The following is a 20004-nucleotide window of genomic DNA, read 5'->3' as shown; positions in this document are numbered from 1 at the left end:
GGCTCCCTATTTGCAGCATCGAACCCAGAAAACGATCGCGGTCCTTTGGTTTGGAGCCGACTGGAAGGAGTAATCCCGAGGCTCAGACGATTCTGCGTCAGTGTCAGATTAGAATTTCTCGACCTTTACTATCGGGTGGAGAATTGTGGGGCCTCCTCGACATGTCGGGCGTGCACTACATGCAGGAAGCGACTGCTAGGATAGCAGAGGACGTGCCACTTGCCAATCGTTTATATTTAGCTTACGGGAACCCCTTCTTTGGGACAATGATGAGATTCCTACCGGAACCAAAGGCAGATCAGAAACATTACTCTCAGAGAAGTTTCGTTCTTGTACATCTAAATGAGAAAATATTAATATAAAAATTGCTGAACAGCAGAAATATCCGTGTTAAGACAGCAGAATTACTATGTCTTTTGTAATAATGTCTACATAGTCTTAGCAACACAAAGGTGGGTGAAGGCAGAAGTGAATGACGTCGAAACTGACGCATTTTGGAATTTCTGAAGGACGACAATCGTCTCCATAAAATGGATTCCGTAAACAGATGTGAACTGTGATTTATTTTCAAAGAATATTCTTAAGAATTTATTTCATTTACTAGCGATTCATCAAGAACATTAACACATTTAATCGCACTATGTAAGCATTCAAGTGGTTGCCAGGGAGTAACTGATGAAATCATAAGCAAATTCCTTTTAACAAATGGGAATTTTATTCACTTTAATAGTGCCTAAAAGCATTTTTTTTTAAAGAAACAGATTTAAAATTATAATCAGAAAGCACCCTCTAAATATCAAAGTTACAATTTATTCAGAGGCAGAAAGAAACAAGTTTTGACTGTATGAGATTTCGGGCAGAGAACCTAGCCGCTCCCTTTTGACACGGCCGTAGTTACGACCGCTCACAACAGCCTCTGAAAGACTACACTGGTGCAAATCTGCAACACACCAGATAACTTTACACTAAGAGTTTTAACAATTTAAACAAGCACACAAACTATGCACACCCTGCAGGAGGGATGGAAATGGTACAAAACACTAGCAATTAAAATATTAACTTGCCACCGAAGGTGCAACTTGATTTTAACTTCTAAGAAAAGTCTTACAGTTAAAGGATGACAACTTTATATACTAAAATGATTATTTAAATAAAGGCCCATGAAATGCAGTCTTACATAAAATTCTACAAGGTTGGCCAAACAATAGTTAAGATGCTCTACAGTACACAGATACCGCCTCTCAAGATTATAGGCTATAATATCAAAGTTTCCAAAGTTCAAAACATATTTCAGGTATTAGGCCGTTACACTCCAAGCAATAAATTTGTGAACACACCAAATCAGACAAACGTGACAGAGGCAGCTACTAACGTACGGTAGATTGATAGGGAGAGTACCGAACAACCCGAACCGCAGGTTGCTCTAACCCGCCCCTACTCTACAAGGGAAAAACGGAGCACCCAATTTATAAACAACCACCTTCCCGCAGGTGGGCAAACGGAGAAGAATGGTGGGACGATTCCCAAAGCAAAACGGCTTGTGACCTCACCAAGAAAACAAGTAGAATTTAACAAGAGTAAATCAAACAACGTATCACCAATCACTTAACTTCTAATAAACTGCGATTTCTCGAGAAGACCTGGCGCAGCACCCCCCAAAAATCGTTCTCCCGAACCGTCCGCTGCCAGCCGCTTCAACGGACGCAGGAAGGTACGCCGATCTCCCGTCTCACGGCGTCGCAGCTCGCACCGGCCGGACCGATGTCGTGGGTTGACTCCTGTTGCTCTCGTGTCGACCGCGAAGCCACTACCCCTCGCTATACGGGGTGGCCCACTGGACTCACATACCGACCTCACATGTGCCGACGCTCAAGACGGACAAGTCATCTTGTGTCTCAGTGCGCAACCGACCAACCGATCGATCCAACCGCCAATGACCATTGCCTGAGCAACTCGAGCAGACTGGTGGCCTAACGCGCAGACTCAGAAGCAGGAACTAAGCCCCGACCGGGCGACCACTCGCTGAGTTCTCTTACTGGCGGAGTGGAAAGACCCTCATTTTGCCGTCTTTAAAGGTTGATCCGAAAGACAGACATACTTGCACTCCGAACGACAGACAGACACTAACTGCCTAACAAATGCGGACGAGAGACTGACCCAGACTGACCGACTGGCGAGCTCATAGCGCCCCTTAAATGCACGTGAACAGGCAACCTTTCCCCTTTCCCACCAGAGGGAGACACCAAAGCTGCGATTGCCACAGCGGCGCCACCGCCAGAAACGGAGGGCGACTGCTTCATACTACGCGCTGCGGCGCGCTCTTCAAAACAGCAATTTTTTCCACGGCTCAAGATGTCTTCCTAGACACTATTCGTCCGTGGAATACAGAGGCTCTTAAACAAATGCGCTCAGGCTGATGCCCACTTCTTGACTGTCGGAAGGCATTCGATACAGTTCCGCAGTATCTTTAAGTGAACAAAATAGGAGCATACCGAATACCAGATCATTTTGGGCTGAGGACTTCCTAACAGATAAAACTTAATACAATGTTCTTAACTACAGGAAATCAAACGATGTAAAGATAATTTAACGATTACCCCAGCGGAGTCTTTCGGGGTGATAACTACACTTTTCTTTATTTTATCTTAATTTTTTTGGCTGGTCTGATGCGGCCCGCCACAAATTCTTCTCCTGTGCCAACCTCGTCATCTCAGAGTACCTCTTGCAGTCTAAGACCTCAGTTATGTGCTGGATGTATTTCAGTTTCTGTCTTCCTCTCCAGTTTTTACCCTCTGCAGCTCCCTCTAGTACTATGGAACTCATTCCGTGGTATCCTAATAGATGTCCTACCATCCTGTCCCTTCTCCCTTTCAGTGTCTGCCATATATTTATTTCCTCACCGATTCTGCGAAGAATCTCCTCATTCTTTACCTTATCAGTTCCACCATAGTTTTAGCGTTCATCTGTAGTATGCACTCCGTCGTCAGAGGACAAGTTGCCCATCGGGACCCTCAGCTGTGGGTGCGGATAGGAAGGACATGTGGTCAGCACACCGCTCTCCCAGTCGTTATGATGGTTTTCTTTGACCGGAGTCGCTACTATTCGGTCGAGTAGCTCCTCAATTGGCATCAAGAGGCTGAGTGCACCCCGAAAAATGACAACAGCGCATGGCGGCCTGGATGGTCACCCATCCAAGTGCCGGCCACGCTCGACAGTGCTTAACTTCGGTGATCTGACGGGAACCGGTGTATCCACTGAGGCAAAGCCGTTGCCCATTCGTCTGTAGTGCCATATGTCAAATGCTTTGACTGTCTTCTGTTCCGGTTTCCCCACAGTCCGCCGGCCCCTGTGATCGAGCGGTTCTAGGCGCTTCAGTCGGGAACCGCGCTGCTGCTACTGTCGCAGGTTCGAATCCTGCCTCGAGCATGGATGTGTGTGATGTCCTTAGGTTAGTTTGGTTTAGGTAGTTCTAAGTCTAGGGGACTGATGACCTCAGATAGTGCTTAGAGCCATTTGAACCCACAGTCCGTATTTCACAACCATACAACGCTCTGCTCCAGACGTACCTTCTCAGAAATTTCTTCCTCAAATTTTGTTTGATACTAAGAGTCTTTCCTTAGCCAGGAATGCCCTTTTTCAATGCTAGTGGGCTTTTGATGTCCGCCTTGCTCCATGGGCTATTTTGCTGCCTAAGTAGCAGAATTCATCTAATTCATCTGTTTCGTGGTCACCAATCCTGATGTTAATTTTCTGCTTCTTATCATTACTTTCGTCTCTCTTCGATTTACTCGCAGTCCATACTCTGTACTTATTTGAAGGTTCATTCCGTTCGGCAGCTCCTGTAATTCTTCCTCACTTTAACTATCACCAGCGAATCTTATCTTTGATATCCTTTCACCTGAAATTTTAATTTCACTTCTGAATCTTTCTTTTATTATCTTCACTGCTTATTCGACGTATGAGGTGAACAGTAGGGGCAAAAGACTACATCCCTGTCTTACACACTTTTTAATCCGAAGGCTTCGTTCTTGGTCTTCCACTCCTATTGTTTCCTCTTGGATCTTGCACATATTGTATATTACCCGTGCCTCCCTATAACTTACCCCTATTTTTCTCAGAATTTCGAACATCTTACACCATTTTGCATTGTCGAAAGATTTTTCCAGGTCGACAAATCCTGTGAACGTATCTTGATTTTTCCTTTGTCTTACTTCTGTTATCAACCGCAACGTCAGAACTGCCTCTCTAGTGTCTTTTCTTTCCCTAAAGCCAAACTGATCGTCATCTAACACATCCTTAATTTTCCTTTCCATTCTTCTGTATATTATTCTTGTCCAAAATGTCCAAATGTGTGTGAAATCTTATGGGATTTAACTGTTAAGGTCATCAGTCCCTAAGCTTACACACTACTTAACCTAAATAATCCTAAGGACAAACACACACACCCATGCCCGATGTGATGATGATGATGATGTTTGGTTTGTGGGGCGCTCAACTGCGCGGTTATCAGCGCCCATACAAATTCGCAACCTTTGCTCAGTCCAATCTCGCCACTTTCATGAATGATGATGACATGATGAGAACAACGCAAACACCCAGTCGTCTCGAGGCAGGTGAAAATTCCTGACCCCGCCGTGAATCGAACCCAGTTCCCCGTGCTCCGGAAGCGAGAACGCGACCGTGAGACCACGTGCTGCGGACCCATGCCCGAGGGAGGACTCGAACCTCCGCCGGGAACAGCCTCACAGTCCATGAATGCAGCACCTTAGACCGCTCGGCTAATTCCACGCGGCGTTATTCTTGTCAGCAACTTGGATACATGAGCTGTTAAGCTGCTGCCCGTTAATTCTCGCATTTGTCAGTTCTTGCAATCTTCATAACTGTGTGGGTGATGTTTTTCAGGAAGTCAGATGGTATATTGCTAGATTCATATATTCTACACAGCAACGTGGTCATTTTGTTGCCACTTCCCAAAGCGATTTTAGAAATTCTGATGGAATGTTATTAATTTCTTCTCAAGTCTTCCATAGCTCTTTTAAATATTGATTCTAATACTGGATACTCTATCTATTCTACACTCCTGGAAATTGAAATAAGAACACTGTGAATTCATTGTACCAGGAAGGGGAAACTTTATGGACACATTCCTGGGGTCAGATACATCACATGATCACACTGACAGAACCACAGGCACATAGACACAGGCAACAGAGCATGCACAATGTCGGCACTAGTACAGTGTATATCCACCTTTCGCAGCAATGCAGGCTGCTATTCTCCCATGGAGACGATCGTAGAGATGCTGGATGTAGTCCTGTGGAACGGCTTGCCATGCCATTTCCACCTGGCGCCTCAGTTGGACCAGCGTTCGTGCTGGACGTGCAGACCGCGTGAGACGACGCTTCATCCAGTCCCAAACATGCTCAATGGGGGACAGATCCGGAGATCTTGCTGGCCAGGGTAGTTGACTTACACCTTCTAGAGCACGTTGGGTGGCACGGGATACATGCGGACGTGCATTGTCCTGTTGGAACAGCAAGTTCCCTTGCCGGTCTAGGAATGGTAGAACGATGGGTTCGATGACGGTTTGGATGTACCGTGCACTATTCAGTGTCCCCTCGACGATCACCAGTGGTGTACGGCCAGTGTAGGAGATCGCTCCCCACACCATGATGCCGGGTGTTGGCCCTGTGTGCCTCGGTCGTATGCAGTCCTGATTGTGGCGCTCACCTGCACGGCGCCAAACACGCATACGACCATCATTGGCACCTAGGCAGAAGCGACTCTCATCGCTGAAGACGACACGTCTCCATTCGTCCCTCCATTCACGCCTGTCGCGACACCACTGGAGGAGGGCTGCACGATGTTGGGGCGTGAGCGGAAGACGGCCTAACGGTGTGCGGGACCGTAGCCCAGCTTCATGGAGACGGTTGCGAATGGTCCTCGCCGATACCCCAGGAGCAACAGTGTCCCTAATTTGCTGGTAAGTGGCGGTGCGGTCCCCTACGGCACTGCGTAGGATCCTACAGTCTTGGCGTGCATCCGTGCGTCGCTGCGGTCCGGTCCCAGGTCGACGGGCACGTGCACCTTCCGCCGACCACTGGCGACAACATCGATGTACTGTGGAGACCTCACGCCCCACGTGTTGAGCAATTCGGCGGTACGTCCACCCGGCCTCCCGCATGCCCACTATACGCCCTCGCTCAAAGTCCGTCAACTGCACATACGGTTCACGTCCACGCTGTCGCGGCATGCTACCAGTGTTAAAGACTGCGATGGAGCTCCGTATGCCACGGCAAACTGGCTGACACTGACGGCGGCGGTGCACAAATGCTGCGCAGCTAGCGCCATTCGACGGCCAACACCGCGGTTCCTGGTGTGTCCGCTGTGCCGTGCGTGTGATCATTGCTTGTACAGCCCTCTCGCAGTGTCCGGAGCAAGTATGGTGGGTCTGACACACCGGTGTCAATGTGTTCTTTTTTCCATTTCCAGGAGTGTATATCGACTCCTGTTTCTACTTCTGTCTCGTCATCAGACAAGTTTTCCCTCTCATAGAGGCTTTCAAGATGCTCTTTCCACCTAACAGCTCGTTCCTCTAAATTTAACAATTGAATTTCCATTGCAATTTTAATTTTACTACCGCGCTTCTAATTTGGCTTTTCTATATGCTGAAACAGTCCTTACGTCGTTTATACGCGTGAATGCGTCTATCCACCGATCAATAGTTCGGTACGGAAGAGCAGCATTTCCCACCGCTTCCAGAAGCTCCTCGTGGCATTGTCGTGCATTCCTTCCACGGCCAACTGCAGTCTTTACGTAATAGCGCTGTTCAAGTCGGATAACATCGACCCTGAATGGCTGCCCAACTCACACTGTAGTATTTTTTTACGCTTCGTTCTCCTGGAAAGGACTGCCATCCAGCGTCATGTCACGTTACCGTCGAGGTGGTATTACGTCTCCTACGTGGCTCAACATCGAAAGTGCTTGTCAACGGTGGATTGTCGAACACCTTGCAGATTTGCCGCTCTGTTAGACAGGGATGCCCATTATCGACAGTACCGTACGATTTAACATTAGAACCTTTGTTGTCTGGGCTGCGACATCGCCTCACGTGTTTGTCTCTTCGTGACGAACATGATGTCCGCAGACCCTTGTATTGGTTTAGCCACTTATGGTGAAGCTTCGGGCAGCCGTATAAATGTACGTAAATCGATGGTTTTGAATATTGGCACTGGGATGACACCTGCAAGCGTCGCCCCACTCAGACTGTGCGATAAAATCTGCTGTCTTGGTATCGACTTCACGGACGACATCTCACGCACGATGACCATTAATTATCGGAACCTCTTGCAACACATACGTGCTGGACTTGTGTCTTCGTGCACTGGAGCTTCAACAACGGACGGATATTGTTAACATCTATCAGGCATCACGAATTCCGCATGTAGCGCAAACACTTTCGATGCCTAAACACATAGCTCGGAGCATCATGGCGACATTCGAAGCTTTGTCAGCACTGGAATGAAAGAACGTGGCGGACTTGGCCTTGTCAATATTCATGATCGAGCAGTATCTCAATACGTTAGTATACACCTCAAACTTCGGCGACGATGCCCAACCAGCCTCAAGGTCCTACTGATGGAGGCTCTGCCACAATATTTTCTTGACCCTGCGGTGGAGCTTACTGAGATTCCGGTGCTCTTTTCCTACTTTGGGAGGTTTTATCTGGCGTATAGCTGCCTACGGGACATTCTCCCCGTCCTTCGCTTGCCACGCCCAGTGACCTCTACTGTGCACAGTAGAAATGTAATGGTACACATTTCTCCTCCTTACACCAGGCATCACAACAACATTTCACCAGGCAACGCTGGTCAACTGCTGTTTGTGTATGAGAAATTGGTTGGAAACTTTCCCATGTAAGCACGTTGTAGGTGTCACCACTGGCGCCAACCTTGTGCAAATGCTCTGAAAAACTAATCATTTGCATATCACAGCATCTTCAAGCTGTCAGTTAAATTTCGCGTCTGTAGCACGACATCCTCATGGTGTAGCAATGTTATCAGAAAAGACCATAGACTTTAATAAAGTCATAAAAAATTTCGATTTTTCCACCATTTATAAGTACCCTGTATCCTTAATGGGTTTACTTTGATTGTTGACAGCAATGGCAATATGCAAATTATTGACAGGAAATACAGAAAATCTACCTCCTTGCATTTTCAGTAATAGCTCCTGTCCTCCTCACCAAAATGGCTGTTTTGTCCGTAATGCAGCATATTTGGACTTCCACAAAAGGCATTAAAATGTATTTATGATGATATTTTTCCTCCCTCTATAAATGTTCTTTTACTTCAGTGACAGGTTTGCTCTTGGTAGTGTTCATTGTGACTTCTGATCCATTTCCGACAACTTAGGTTTCTGAGTGGCCCATTTCCAAAACTTCGTTTAGTTTACAGCATCACAACTTATATTATGACTTCAGCTTGTGGAAATTCTGGCCATTGGCCTTGTACTCTGTCTCTGGCATATGTTGGAATTTTTTATTTATAATCCTGTTATTTTTCACAAAACCAAAATTTGTTTAAGAAACTGGTTTAAAATTCTTCACATTTTGAATAATTTTTGGTTACAAAAATGACCCAGATACATGCTTAATGTGGTGTCACCGCCAGATACCACACTTGCTAGGTGGTAGCTTTTACATCGGCCGCGGTCCGCTAGTATACGACGGACCCGCGTGTCGCCACTGTCAGTAATTGCAGACCGAGCGCCACCACACGGCAGGTCTAGAGAGACGTACTAGCACTCGCCCCAGTTGTACAGCCGACGTTGCTAGCCATGGTTCACTGAGAATTACGTCTCATTTGCCGAGACGATAGTTAGCATAGCCTTCAGCTACATTTGCTACGACCTAGCAAGGCGCCGTATTCAATTGCTATAATACTTCTGTATCCTCAAGAGCAATGTTCTACAAATGTGGATTAAAGTTAAGTATTCCAGAAGCTACGTACTTTTCTTTATAGCATTCATTACGTATCCTGTTTCAGACCTCACGCCAGCCTGAGTGAGCTTATAGCGTGCATTTCGGCCTCCTCTAAAAACAGTGTTGGCAATTCTGCCGACACTTCACTTAATATTTCATGTGGCTAACACATGTACAGTCGCGGACATAACGAGCGAGACCCCTCGCCTTCTCGTGATGCACAGCTTTAAAGTCTGCTACACTGCATAACAGGCAAGGCGATGAAGTGCTACCAACATACTATGCACAGGCGTGAAATTGAAAAACCATCCGAACTTAGTCAGACTGTTTTCAACCATGGGTAAGACTATTGTAAATCTGAATCGCACTATTTGTAATGGAACTTTTATAAGCCGATGTCCTGGCTGACTGCACATGGAACTTCCCTTTTTACCTTATAACGTTTCGTGGATATTGAAGTTTTTATTTGTGTATACTGCAGACGGAACAACCTGACTAGCATACGGACCAGACAGAAAAGTACGTTTTACTAGAGCTGATATGGGAATTTTACCCCTGTCCATTACGTAAACAGTGTGATTTACGAACCAGTTACAGCCAACAACTGCCGCTGGAGCGCGTTGCGATAGTGCATACCACAATGAGGCCCACGTACCGAATGCACAAGTCATATCGTTTGTGCTAGTTCAGCAGCACGTTGGACTCGGCATGCTCAACGTTGACGTTCGACAGCGCGGTCCATGTGCCGACGGCTTAAGTCCATTGCGCACTCTCTGACACATGGCACGTGTCTGCGTGTGTGGCTCAACCGACCAGCCAGCGGCTCCTACCAACAGCCTGGCACCTACAGACGGCGGACGCCAGCGAGGCGCGCACGCCACGACTGCAGCTACTCGCCGCCGATTGCAACGACAATGCAAAACGAGATACGTGTCCTCAAGCTCCATGCCACTCCCTCTCTGACACTACAACCCGCATTAGCCCTGCTACAAACCATGACCATCAAGACTACTTCACACGAGTGAACCACCAAGCAAGTGTTGAGGTCGTGTGGAACCAATCTTTGAATAAATGCATAACAAAAACACAGTGCCACTATCCTTCATGTACTTTTATTGCTTGTACAGGGTGTTTCAAAAATGACCGGTATATTTGCAACCGCAATAAAAACTAAACGAGCAGCGATAGAAATACACCGTTTGTTGCAATATGCTTGGGACAACAGTACATTTTCAGGCAGACAAACTTTCGAAATTACAGTAGTTACAATTTTCAACAACAGATGGCGCTGCGGTCTGGGAAAGTCTATAGTACGATATTTTCCACATATCCACCATGCGTAGCAATAATATGGCGTAGTCTCTGAATGAAATTACCCGAAACCTTTGACAACGTGTCTGGCGGAATGGCTTCACATGCAGATGAGATGTGCTGCTTCAGCTGTTCAATTGTTTCTGGATTCTGGCGGTACACCTGGTCTTTCAAGTGTCCCCACAGAAAGAAGTCACAGGGGTTCATGTCTGGCATATAGGGAGGCCAATCCACGCCGCCTCCTGTATGTTTCGGATAGCCCAAAGCAATCACACGATCATCGAAATATTCATTCAGGAAATTAAAGACGTCGGCCGTGCGATGTGGCCGGGCACCATCTTGCATAAACCACGAGGTGTTCGCAGTGTCGTCTAAGGCAGTTTGTACCGCCACAAATTCACGAAGAATGTCCAGATAGCGTGATGCAGTAATCGTTTCGGATCTGAAAAATGGGCCAATGATTCCTTTGGAAGAAATGGCGGCCCACACCAGTACTTTTTGAGGATGCAGGGACGATGGGACTGCAACATGGGGCTTTTCGGTTCCCCATATGCGCCAGTTCTGTTTATTGACGAAGCCGTCCAGGTAAAAATAAGCTTCGTCAGTAAACCAAATGCTGCCCACATGCATATCGCCGTCATCAATCCTGTGCACTATATCGTTAGCGAATGTCTCTCGTGCAGCAATGGTAGCGGCGCTGAGGGGTTGCCGCGTTTGAATTTTGTATGGATAGAGGTGTAAACTCTGGCGCATGAGACGATACGTGGACGTTGGCGTCATTTGGACCGCAGCTGCAACACGGCGAACGGAAACCCGAGGCCGCTGTTGGATCACCTGCTGCACTAGCTGCGCGTTGCCCTCTGTGGTTGCCGTACGCGGTCGCCCTACCTTTCCAGCACGTTCATCCGTCACTTTCCCAGTCCGTTGAAATTTTTCAAACAGATCCTTTATTGTATCGCTTTTCGGTCCTTTGGTTACATTAAACCTCCGTTGAAAACTTCGTCTTGTTGCAACAACACTGTGTTCTAGGCGGTGGAATTCCAACACCAAACAAATCCTCTGTTCTAAGGAATAAACCATGTTGTCTACAGCACACTTGCACGTTGTGAACAGCACACGCTTACAGCAGAAAGACGACGTACAGAATGGCGCACCCACAGACTGCGTTGTCTTCTATATCTTTCACATCACTTGCAGCGCCATCTGTTGTTGAAAATTGTAACTACTGTAATTTCGAAAGTTTGTCCGCCTGAAAATGTACTGTTGTCCCAAGCATATTGTAACAAACGGTGTATTTCTATCGCTGCTCGTTTAGTTTTTATTGCCGTTTCAAATATACCGGTCATTTTTGAAACACCCTGTATTTACTGACAGGTATGTACATTACACTTGTTCTTTCTGTCAATTTTTATAACAGGCTATTAATGATTGGTCATATTCATTAAGACTATTTCATATTTTTTCCAACTATCATATATTATTATGTATACATGTTTCTCATTATGCTTATGCTAATTGTTCTCACATACTTCTGAATGCAAATGTTTATGTTGTATGTCCACATATTTTTTCTCTTTTTTCTTCTCTGTTGCCGGCCGCTGTGGTCGAGCTGTTCTAGGCGTTTCAGTACAGAACCACGCTGCTGCTGCGGTAGCAGGTTGGAATCCTGCCTCGGGCATGGATGTGTGTATTGTCCTTAGGTTAATTAGGTTTAAGTAGTTCTAAGTCTAGGGGACTGATGACCTCGGATGTTAAGTCCCATAGTGCTTCGAGCCATTTTGAACCATTTTTCTTTTCTCTTCACTAGTTTCACAATTCATTTTCTATACCTGCAACAGTTCTACAGTTCTATCTAGCAGCAGTTTCACTCATGTTCTGTCTATCTAGACCGACAAGAGATGTCACCATCTCTACTGCCACAATGATATTTAAACTGCAACTGAAACATATTTATGCGTAGTACCATTAGTGTTTAGTTAAGTGTTTAGTTTGGTGTCTATAATTTACGATATGTTTAAGTTGTCACGATACGCGGGTTGGTACTCCATTCATTTTCGTTTTGCTCTGTTGTTCGTGTCTAGCTAGACCTTTGCGCATACCCTATATTTGCAGAATTTGTTTTGCTCCGCACACACCTCCTTGACTCACAAGCTGTGCACATAGCCGCACGAAATTATAGTAGCAATGCGAAGTGGCGTCCTATCTGGACCATGCACTGCAAGTGCGAAGCCCAAATTATCCGCCAGTAGACATTTTTATTTCTGAATTGAGGGTTGCCATGGTAACCAGCAAAATGCAGAGATCAAGTTAAGGGTTCTGCGCGCATAATTACAAGTACAATAGCTCTATTAAAACACACAATGAGCACAAGCTGCATTGCAGTAAAAATCATGTGTTATGAAGAACTTTCCCGTGGCTGAGTTCTCTGCTGGAAACCACTGAAGTGGGGTCGGTGCAGAGCAGTTGGGGGGATGCCCAAATCGGCATCCTGTGCAGAAGTGTCCCTTTGATCTTACGCGAGACCGGACACCCGTGCCAGACAATGGCGGCGCCGTCGTCAGGCAGCAGAGGGACCTTCCGCGAATGCTGAAAACGGCACCGGTATGGCGCTCGAGCCTGTGACGTCAGACAACGGGCGCCTCCCAGAAGCTGGACATCCAGACAGCGAACGGGAGTGACGGTGACTGGGTAGTTAAATAAAAATCGTTATTATAGGCCGGGGCTTAGCGCGGAGCGCCAAGTCTGTCTGATAGCTACAGAAATTAAGGTCTCTCGTTTTGGCTTAGAAGGGAAGCGGTCGCTTGTGCTCCGGTTCGTGCGACGGAGTGATAGCGAAGTTTTGTATATCGTCCAGCAGACCGAACATTACTCTTGCACATAACGCGATCCCGTGTGGCAGTCACGGCTGCAACAAGACGCTGATCCACATATCGACACTACGAGGGGCCAGCTGCTGTGGTTTCGACGTTGCAGAGAACATCACAGGGCAAATATCCTCAACTCCGACCATATTCAAATCGCTCTTGCCGCGATAGGCGCAGAAGGGCTAGTTGTGGGCCATGCATGCAGTACAGTGCGTGCTCAAAGTGTAGTTTTCTTCTGTATGTCAATAACCTCCATGTTGATAGATAAATCAACTAGATCTCGTTTTCTCTGTCAGAGATAGCAGAGGTGCAAATCCATATTGAAAACTGAAAAAAATTAGTACTTTGGTGTTACTTGTCATTTTTATCCACATGCACACTGGGCCATAATTAATCAGGAGGCTTCACCTCATCGTGCATAGTGAGAACCTAGTAGTAATAAAAATTCATTCGGCAGAGTATTTCTGGTTTTCAGTTAAAATTACCCGCCAGTTCCCTCAACCCAGTCACTCTTTTGGTGGATTATTTTTGTGTTTTTATTAAATTGATTCTTATTAGGGGTATGTGCGCTGTACATACTGACCTGGCCTGATTTTTCGACCTGAGAAAGGGATCAAAAGTCAGATACTGCGTACAGGAATCATATTAAGGGCATTCTTTGTAGAATTCCGAGTTAGCGTAATGCACGATCTGTATAACGCCTCACGGTGGTATCAGCTCGGGGGACGCCTCTCCACAATGACTTCTTTGTTATAACCGCAAATGTGTGCGTTTTTCTTAATAGATGGTCGCTTGTAAGCGGAAAGTTGACGTTTGGTACAACTGTTCCACTTAAATTTTCGGATCACACTACAGCTTATAACACAGTTGTTTCGGCAGATTGAACGTTTTCGGAGATTGAAGTTCTCAGTTTTCCTCATATGAATGTTCCAAAATAACAAGTGCTTTCTGCAGCGATCGATAGTCTTCACACCAAAAGAGTGGAATTTTTCGATTCATTTAGGATATGTTATCGATTTTACACACGGTAGACGTGTACGAGAGGTGTGTGATAGGTTAAAATATCTATCAGATGTCCTGTTATATAGAGCCGACCACGGCAGTTAGCTCATCTGTCATCGACAACTGTATCGTAGACCAAGTTTGTATTTTCATTCAGTTGGGTGTTACGAAATAAGGAGGAGGGAGGGCTTGTGAATTGTATAACATGCTGTCGGGTGTAAAAATGTCTGTATTTTTTTCTGATATGTGAATAGATACCTAGCGTTAAAGCCGCTGTTCTGGATTGATATTTGTGCACCTGAAATGTATGTAATACCTACGTGCATGACAGTTTATTTACAACAATTCGACAGACACTAATTTTGAGTGTTCGGAGGCTAGGTTGGTTCAAATGGCTCTGAGCACTATGGCACTTAACTTCTGAGGTCATCAGTCCCCTAGAACTTAGAACTACTTAAACCTAACTAACCTAAGGACATCACACACATCCATGCCCGGCAGGATTCGAACCTGCGACCGTAGCGGTCGCGCGGTTCCAGACTGTAGCGCCTAGAAACGCTCGGCCACCCCGGCTGGCTCGGAGGCTAGGAGAGCGTGCAGTCTACAGGGGCTGCTGGAAGTATCAGTCGGTGGCGGGGGTGGTCAGCGCCAGAGTATTGAATAGCGACCGCCCACAGGGACCTGAACGGCTGCTGGTCATGGCGTCCACCCCTCTGGAGAGTGCAGCTCTGGAGCTGCCTCTTTCCACCGTAAGAAGCAGCCGAGGGCCGTAGAATCCTGTTCTTTCGGTGAGTTGTCCGTGACAAGTAGTCAAGTGTTTCGCTAGTGTTCCATGATGATGATGTTTGGTTTGTGGGCGCTCAACTGCGCGGTCATCAGCGGCCGTACAAACTCCCTTTTTTTTCATACTCGAATTTTTTGCGCCGTCCAATCTAGCCCTATCACGAATGATGATGATGATGAAATGATGAGGACAACACAAACACCCAGTCCCTGGGCGAAGAAAATCTCCAACCCGGCCAGGGATCGAACCCGGGACCCCATGATCCAGGGGCAGCAATGCTAGCCACTAGACCGCGAGCTGCGGACGCTAGTGTATGATCTCTGCATACCTGAAACACTACGTATATCATTGTCAGCCTAACACCAACCAAAGCACAGCATCGCCAACAAGTGGATCGCTTATGTACCATCAGCGAGAGGTTAAAATTGGCGAGAGGGTCCAGTTGTGGACAGTATATCATTGCCAGCCCAACATGACCAAAGCAGATCGCCTGTAGTGAATTTTCCTCTTTGGGCACCATAAGCGACAGGTTAGAACAGACCTGGAAAATCAGGATCGTCGCCTATGGGCTGAGGTGAGGAAGAGAGGAGGAGAGATAGAAGGGGAGGTAAGACTGCTTCTAAGCTGCTCATTCTCTATCCACACACCTAGGTGAAGGTAGATGCACTGTTCTGGTGGAAGATTTTTTTTAGATAGTTGTGTTATGTTATTACAGTGTTTCGTCTTCTGTAGAAACAAGGCTGCGATGCACTCGTAGCGCAATATAATCGTTGCTGCTGCGTCTTTTTTCTTTTTCTTGAATAGTTGCTCTATTTTAAGAGGATTACGTCTCTCTGCTTCTAAGACGAACTGGTACCACTCACAAGAAAAACACGTCTATACATCCCAGAGAGTTATCTGATTGTTGGTTATCGTCTTGTTGTTTGCTCCTACCAGCATTACGTTATAGGCGAAGTCTTCTACTCATCACACAGTGTTAAGTGCTTATTTTGTAGTATATTCAACGCAAGATTCAATGTTCAAGGTTCAGTATACATTAGCAAGCATAAGATCATACCACGAGAGTGAGTTTACGCTTATTTAGCCTGAGATTTTTTGTTTGTACTGTTTCCATCGCGGTATAAGAGTAATATTACACCATTTAGGCGAAGTCTATCAGTACAATCGTTGCAGTAAACAAAGGAATCACTCCTCGAGAATACACGATGGTGCAGAAGATGAGTGTTCATGTTTATTCAGTCACTTAAAAAAAAATGAGCTGTCATTACAGCAGCTGAGCTGTTAAGAATGGCAACAGTTAAATACCGCCACAGTCTATTCCTCCACTGTCTGTACAGCAGCTGTTATTGGGTACAGTGGAATCTCTCAAACCACCTCTACCAGACTGCCTTCCAACTGTTTACCTGCAGCAGTAGAACAAACGCAAGTGATGACGGGTTATAATCACATGCGGCAGTGGAGAGTAGCGAGTGCGGGCATTGCTGGCAGAGCAGACGGATCAGCACAATGAGACACCAAGTATGAATATCCATGTGTATCTCATTTAAGGGGGAAGTATTACTTCAGTGTTTTTCCTACATGATAGCCGGGGACAAGTTTCAGACAGTGCCAGCACATCCAGAACGTTTGAAAGTATGCCGCTGTTGACCGTTGAGTTCTTTAGCTGTGACAGATAGGTGGAGGGACTAGTCTTTCCAAGAAATACGTTTAATGGGTCTCAGGAAGCGTCCTGTTCTTGAGTATTTTGTCCACCTGTGACTGATTTCTGCAGGAGATGTCCGCCCCCGGTAGCTGAGTGGTCAGCGTGACAGACTGTCAGCCCTAAGGGCCCGGGTTCGATTCCCGGCTGGGTCGGAGATTTTCTCCGCTCAGGGACTGAGTGTTGTGTTGTCCTAATCATCATAATTTTATCCCCATCGACGCGCAGGTCACCCAAGTGGCGCCATCTCGAAAGACCTGCACCAGGCGAACGGTCTACCCGACGGGAGGCCCTAGTCACACAACATTTTTTTTTTTTCTTCTGGAGGAGATGAATCTTTTTGTGTACCATACGCGATAGAACAGGCCGGAAAAATTTGTATCTCTATGTGTAAAGGGGGGGGGAGGGAGGGAGGAGAGGGGGGAGGTAAGGAGGTAAGACTGGTTCTAAGCTGCATAGTCTGCATCCAGACAATGAGGTGAACAAACATGTAGCTGCCGCCCCGCTCTCCTGGTGAGGTCTTTTGGAATAGGTATTTGTGTAGTTGTTTTATTACAAAGGTTTTCTCTATTCCCAGAGAGTGTGTTACATTTATCACCCACTGTTTATGAGTGGTGCTTTTTTCACGACATTTTTGATGTGTAATTATAGCAGTGAAGCATTTTCTGTCTATTGTGGTGGTCTGTATTGGCCTTCCTACGCTCCAGTTTGCTGCTCTATTCCTTCTTATCATACATGTACATGCGTGTACAAGTTCCTCAGTAGTTGTACATTTGCAGATCAGTAGGAGGCAGCTCTTCCTACATACACTTCAGTGACAGTTTGTTTTTCTATAACTTCTTACCAGGTATCTGCATACAACTTCGTAAACAACTATACTCTTGTAGATCGGCAGGAGACAATTCTTCCGGCAGTGGCTATAGGACATTTCCTCGCCAATTTCGAGTGACGTTGTTGACCAGGGCACACAGCAAGGTGAGCATATAAGTACACACGATCAGAAAGGTGAAAAAACCCGTTTCAAGTGTCCTCAGTCGAGCCACATATCTCAAGGTGAGCACCTATGATTCATTCAGTCTGCGGTATTGGAATAGGATGAAGTCGTCTTCTGTGCTGTGGATTGACCAGCCATTTCAAATATTACATTCAGCTCCAGCACAGGCAGACGTCTCTACGAGTTGCGAAATGCATACTCACTCCATCCCCTACATCATCATAGTTTGCTGAAAAGTATTTCCCCTACGCTCGTCCATTATCACCTCCTTCCACTCCTTATGTAAGAGGCTATGGACGCAGGCCTCTGCTGTTATCTTATAGGTAATACACTTACTAAACTCTTCTCTGTCCAACACCAACATCTCTTCAATTTACACATTTCCCACCAATTTATTTAATGTTTAAATAAATAGACAATATATTGCTCGAATTTACCACATATTTTTTGTCATGAGATCCATTTCTTCACGAGATTGTTTTTCTATCGTCCCATCAGTTTTAAGCAGTTGTGTTCATTTGGATTTCAAACAGTAGGTTAATTGTCAATTTGGTTTCGCAGCCGAAGTTTAGGAAATTCTTCCAGCAGGATAATATACATGTAAATGAATGAACACAATTCCCAAGACAGTACCTTACGGCTGTCCTCTCCAGCAGCTCAGCACAAACTTTGTCTTTTTCCTGCCAGTTCCGAAGTGGGGAAGGGGAGGGAAGTGGGTAAGGGAGGGGGGAGGTGGGGGAGAGGAGAGGAAGTTGGGAGGAGTGATGCGTCGGGGTGGTCATATCAACAATGCGACATTCCCACATCTGCCCACCATGGAGAGGAAGTTGTAGGACTATCCAGGGAAAAGCGCCATCTTGAATAAATTTCGCGACAATGTAGAATGCACTCCCTTTGGCTTTATTCCACTACTCATGTACACTGTACAGTCACTTTATTGAGACCACCTGTCAAAAGCCTGAATAACCATCTTTTGCAGTGTGGACTGCTATGTGATGTAGAGGAGGAAACCTAATGAGGTTGTGGAAGGTACCGACTCCCGTGTTATGGCCAGCTGCACTATGTTTCTCGGCTGAGGATCCCTGGCGTGATGAGCCCTATCGAGATGGTCCGATAGACTCTCGATTAGGTTTAAAAGCTGGGGTGTTTGATGGCCATGGAGGAGTACAGTAAACACATCCTGGTGCTCTGCAAACAATGCTTGTACATTGCGAGCACTGTGACACGTTGCATTGTCCTGCTGGTAGATGCCATTGTGCAGAGAAAACACAAACTGCAGGTATGGGTGGGCATGGTCCCAAAGGATAGGTGCGTACCTGTGTTAATCCATTGTGCCTTCCAGAATGACTGGATCGTCCAGGGAATGCCACGAGAACACTCCCCAGACCTTAACACTCCTTCCTTCGGCCTGGACCCTTCCGAGGATTGTTGCAAAGTGCTTGCTTTCACAAGCTTCTCGCAGGACACGCCAGTAGTCCTCAGTCTGATGGAGCATAAAATATTATTCGTTTGAAAGTGCTACCTGTCGCCAATCAGTGGACGTCCAGCTGCGGCACAGATGTGCAAATTCCAGCTTATATCGGCGATGAACAGCTGTTGGAATGGATGCATGAACCAACCACCTGCTGCTACGGCTCATACGCAGCAACGTTCGATAAACCGTCGTTGAGGAGACACTGTTGGTAGGCCCTTGGTTCATCAGGGCGGTCTGTTGCTCACCAGTTGCACGTCTATTCGCCCACATACATTTCTTACATTTCTGCAACCGTCATTCACCCTGTCATCTATGGTTTATGGTGCGTCGCAGTTGCCTCAGCGTCGGTTTTGGACAACACCATTTTGTCATGCATAGTATAGATTAACGACAGTGACATCGTACAGCTTTTAGACCTAGCCGTTTCTGAAATGCTTCCAGCCTTGTCCCGAAACTCATGATCATGCCGGCCGAGGTGGCCGAGCGGTTCTAGGCGCTACAGTCTGGAACCGCGCGACCGCTACGGTCGCAGGTTCGAATCGTGCCTCGGGTATGGATGTGTGTGATGTCCTTAGGTTAGTTAGGTTTAAGTAGTTCTAAGTTCTAGGGGACTGATCACCTCAGAAGTTAAGTCCCATAGTGCTCAGAGCCATTTGAACCATTTGAACTCGTGATCATGCCCTTTTGGACGTCAGATAAGCCTCTACATTTCCGCAACGCTACAACGACTGCGCTATTTTCCACGTCACCCTGACAGGCTTTATATACCCTCGGCTGCTCGGGTTCCCACCTGGTGTCTGTGATCGGTTACTGCAAGTTGACGCAGAAAATAGGCGGTGTTCATATTAATGTCTGACTGAATAAAATTAAATTCTTCAGGCTTTCCCGGCGAG

The 20004-nt window shown here is 46.4% G+C and overlaps 1 pseudogene; it reads right to left on the bottom strand.

Moving 5' to 3' along the window:
- Positions 1 to 3155: 3155 nt before the first annotated feature.
- On the bottom strand, positions 3156 to 3273 carry LOC126097921 (5S ribosomal RNA; annotated as a pseudogene).
- Between the last annotated feature and the right edge of the window lie 16731 nt (positions 3274 to 20004).

Source organism: Schistocerca cancellata, chromosome 1, assembly GCF_023864275.1.
Source record: "Schistocerca cancellata isolate TAMUIC-IGC-003103 chromosome 1, iqSchCanc2.1, whole genome shotgun sequence".
Taxonomy (NCBI): Eukaryota; Metazoa; Arthropoda; class Insecta; order Orthoptera; family Acrididae; genus Schistocerca; species Schistocerca cancellata.
Note: the sequence above shows the minus strand (reverse complement) of the source record. Positions and strands in the feature narration are given on the sequence as shown.